This window comes from Equus caballus, unplaced genomic scaffold (assembly GCF_041296265.1).
Source record: "Equus caballus isolate H_3958 breed thoroughbred unplaced genomic scaffold, TB-T2T haplotype2-0000942, whole genome shotgun sequence".
Classification (NCBI taxonomy): Eukaryota; Metazoa; Chordata; class Mammalia; order Perissodactyla; family Equidae; genus Equus; species Equus caballus.
This window is the reverse complement of record NW_027222050.1, coordinates 21,570-26,060: the sequence shown is the minus strand read 5'-3', so window position 1 is coordinate 26,060 and position 4,491 is coordinate 21,570. Positions and strand designations below refer to the sequence as shown.

Here is a 4,491-nt window from a genome sequence, read left to right as displayed (position 1 = left end):
AAGAAGATGGGCAACAGAGGCTAGCTCAGGTGGCAATCGTTAAGCAAAAAAAATAAAAAATAAAAAAATACAATGGCGAGGAGACCCGGTGAAAAAGCAACCCTGAAAAAAGGTACCCTCTGAAACGGAGGAAGCAGGGCAACAGAGCCTAGCTCAGGTGACAATCTTTAAGCCAAAAAAAAAAAAAAGAAAAGAAAAGAGCAAGGGAGTGGAGACCTTGGGAAAGTGCGATACTGAAAAATCTAGCCTCTGAAACTGACAAAGATTGGCAACACACGTTAGCTCAAGTGCCAATCTTGCAAAGAAAACACACACACTCACACACACACACACTGAGGGACTTGGAGACCTGGGGAAAAAGCAACACTGAGAAACCTACCCTCTCAAACTGACGAAGATGGGCAACAGATGCTAGCTTAGGTTCAATATTTGAGCAAAAAAAAAAAAACACACACACACACACAAGGGCGTGCAGAACTTGGGAAAGAGCAAGACTGAGAAATCTACCCTCTGAAACTGACAAAGATGGGAAACAGAGGCTTAGCTCAGGTGGCAATCTTTAAGCAGAAAAAAAAAACAACAACAACAAAAAAAAACCCCACAATGGAGTGGAGACCCGGGGGAAATCAACACTGAAAAATACAAATACAATGGAAGGCCAATAGACAGAGCAGGCACTTTCACCTGGGGAGGAGGAGGTACGCATGGATGACCAATGAGCGCATGAAAAGATGTGAGCTGTTCCCTGGAAAAGCAAGTGAGAAAATTAGAGGGAGACATTGTGGGGACACATGGGTGAGACTGGCTTCTTCCAAATACAGGAACAGGATCAAACTGCTAGTGAGGTCGCGGAGAAGCCAAGTCAGTCACTCACGCCTCACTGGTGGTGAAGGGAAACGGTATGGCCTCTGTGAAAAATGGCGTGGCGGGTTCCAAAACTCACACGCCGCGGAAACAACCACCGAAAGTGGCAACCTACATAAGCCCTTGGTGTATCTTGCCTCCTAAGAGCGTCTGTATGTAGCTGGAGCCTTGGGTCGTTAAGGCTTCCACAGTGATCTGTGGTGGTGGTGGTGGGGGGCCTTGGGCCTTGGGGGTCTCCGCTGGACCTCCAGGAAGTCAGCTTTTGTGGAGTCCCGTGAGTCCTTCCAGGGAGGGAGGCATCCAACCCGAGGGTGGTCTGGAGGGCCCCACTCCCGCCACTCCCGGGGGCTGGGGCGGGGGGCGGGGTGGGGGCTGCGGCCACGTTCCTGTTCATTCACACAGAATCCGGGGCATGAATGTTCTTAGCAGCTCTGTTCCACACAGACCCACACTGGAAACCACACAGACGTCCTGCAAGTCCCATCCCTTGCTCATGTCGCCGGGGCTCCGGAGGAGGGCCACTCTGTAAAAGCGGCCGCCAGATGGCGCCCAACAACCGGCGCGGAGGGGTCAGCGGGAGGGAACCGGGTCACCGGCCAGCGAGAGTGCACAGCCTGAGCCCACCGCCGGGTCAGGTCTCTCTCTGTCTACCTCTGTCTCTGTCTCTCTGTCTCTCTGTCTCTGACTCTGTCTCTCTCTCTCTTTCTCTCTGGGCCCGCTTGGGGCGGCCGGGAGGTCACCACGCCAGGCCCCAGGGTGTCCACCTCGGAGCTCCCAGGCAGCACAGGGCAACCCTGGGCGCAGAAGGAGGTCTTGGAAAATCGGCGGGGAGGGGGGTGGGGTGGGTGGGCTTGCCAGGAAGGGGACAGACTCCCCACGTGACTCCTGGGCCGGGCCGGGGCTGCCGGCTGGCTGACGCGGACAGAGGGTGGAAAAGTCCCCGGAGATGCCACGGGGCAGGCCGGGGCTGCCGGCCCCCGATTCCCGGAGCGGCCCGAGCACTTCCCGGGTCCCGGGAGGACTTAGAAAATCAGGGCGGGGTGGGGGGTGGGGGTCGCTGTCAAACCGAAACCATGCACGTCATCAGAGAAGGACCGTGACGACGGAGGAATTGTCCGCAGTCTGTCAGGAATTGTGTGCAGCCTGTCACTTCCGGCCCAGAGGGTCTTTCTAAGGCAGACGGACAGACAGAGCCCACAAGTCGTAGAGGAAAGGACCGAGCCGCTTGGCCGCTGAAAAGTTTACAAGACAAAACGGGTCTCCCTCCGCACGGGGCCACAGCAAAGCCCAAAGACGACACACGGGGGGAGCATGGGTGCAGATTCACGTGTGGTGATAAGAATATGGATTTCAGCAGGGCTTCCCGTCCTCATCAACAAGCAGAAGCACCCAAATGGTGCGGGTTGGGGGCAGAGACCTCACAGCCATTCCCTCCACAAATCGAGTTCCCCGGGACATCCTCACAGCGCCGTGCTGTGAGTGTGTGTGGGTGTTTAAAATGGGGTAAATGTGGACGTGGAACTGCTCCGTGAAACCAAAATAACAACAGTCGTAGATCTTCTTTGGTCATTTAGAAAATTCTTCCCCCCCCCCCCCAGCGGTGCACGTATTTCCCTTCCAAAAAAGAAGAACGGGAAAGGAGATGTTAAAGGCAAGCAGAGAGAGGAAAACTGTTGCAAAACAAAAGCTGAGCTCCCGTCCGAGGGAGGCCTCCTCCGTTAGAGGCCTAGGAAATCATTCTGACAAAATGGAGGATCTCTGTCTTTGGTGTCGATTCCCTCAGAGGTCAAGAGAAACCTTTTCCAATGTCTTTATCAGGAGGAGACTAGAAGTTAGAGAAAAGTATCCTTTCGAGAGCGAGAAAAACCAATTCTGATTTTGCATCAGCTTCCCTCCGATCTTGAAACTCATTGACTTGATTCCATTCTGTCGATGGAAATAATCCGGAACCAATCTATCCGTGAAAATCGGGGTGAGTTTATTCTGACCTAAGATGTAAGGACTGTGGCCCGGGGCCTTTCTTCCTGAAGGAAGAAAGGGCGCCCGGGAAGTGGGGTGTACAGAGTGCTTCTAGACCCCCAGAGAGGACGTTTCACATAGGATCGAAAGGTCCCTTGGACGATAGTCGCGACACTGCTCTGTCAGCACAGCGATCGACAGACACTGCTGGGTGGCAGGTCTGTTGTCTGGGCCTGGGTGGTCACAGGTGAGCCGGATGGTCAAAGGTGAGCGCAACCATCCGTTCCTAGCCTAAGGAAAGATGCCTCTCCTTAAGGAAAGGCCCGAGCACGGGGAAGCTGCTCCTTTCCCTTAAGGGCATTGGTTCTTGCCGTAGGAAATGTTTAAAGCAGATCTACGATGCGATGCGTGCTCGACGGCCACGTCAGGCCCTTTTGGAAAAACACTGTCAGGCCGAATTAGGCCGACACCCAATGGCTTCCTCATAGACTCCAATAGATCCTATCGCTCGCCATTTCTATCTGTCCACTCGTTCCAATTTTAGGCCACTTGACCACGAACAGACCTTTTTCTCAGATTTTTTTCCCCGTGATCACCTTTTCACAGACAAAACGATCTTTACTTTTTAGGCCCTCTTGCCTGAAGGCAGCCATCTCACTTTCCTTGAACACAAAGATGTTTCCCATATTCACTTTTAGTGGCTTTTTGTTTTGTTTTGTGTTGTTTTGTTTTGAGGACGATGAGCCCTGAGCTAACTGCTGCCAATCCTCCTCTTTTTGCCGAGGAAGGCTGGCCCTGAGCTAACCTCCGTGCCCATCTTCCTCTACTTCATATGTGGGACGCCTACCACCACGTGGCTCGCCCAGCGGTGCCACGTCCACCCCCGGGATCCGAACCGGCGAACCCCGGGCCGGCGAAGTGGAACAGGCACACTTAACCAGCGCGCCACTGGGCCGGCCTAGTGGCTTTCATCGCATTCGTTAAGTAGAATTTTTAACCCTCACGAACCTTAATTTTGGTGAAAACTAAGAAGTCAGCAATTAGGAACTGTCCTTCCCATGAGCAGTCTGTCGCTTGGCCAATTTCTAAACACTTGGCCACTTTTAGAAACATGGGATTTCATAGGTTTATCTCTTCCTTCGCTTTATTTGATTTCATCTCACTTTAGTGTTTGGGTGAGGAAGATCGGCCCTCACAGAGCTGACGCCTGTTGCCAATCTTCCTCTTCTTTCTGCTTGAGGGAGAGCGGGCCCGAGGTAACACCTGCGCCCCACTTCCTTGATCTTGCGGACGGGATGCCACCACAGCCCGGTGTGAGGAGCGGTGGAGGTCCACGCCCGGGATCTGAACCCGAGGACCCCAGGCTGCCGAAGCTGAGTGCAGGAGCTTAACCACTATGCCGCCGGGCCGCCGTCCCCTGTCAAAGCTTTTAATAAAGCACGAGACGTGTTCCTCGATAGACCCAAACGTCTTTTCGTTTCCGTATCCTCACAAACCCAAAGTAGATAAACTTCTATTTAGCCACTCACGTCTCAGGTTCTATCTTACTCGGAAATGATCTACATCGTCAGGGAAATTGTTTTTGTCTTAAGTTTGGCACCCGAGCTAACGACTCTTGCCAATCTTCCGTTTTTGTTTTTTTCCCCCCCTCCCGATTTTTCTCCCCAA

At 53.1% G+C, this 4,491-nt stretch overlaps 1 long non-coding RNA gene across 1 annotated transcript; it reads left to right on the top strand.

Moving 5' to 3' along the window:
• Positions 1–1,734: 1,734 nt before the first annotated feature.
• Positions 1,735–3,813, top strand: LOC138922508 (uncharacterized). The gene is made up of 2 exons (XR_011435595.1): positions 1,735–2,836; positions 3,612–3,813. It is a non-coding gene; the product is annotated as an uncharacterized lncRNA (long non-coding RNA).
• The last annotated feature ends 678 nt before the right edge of the window (positions 3,814–4,491 follow it).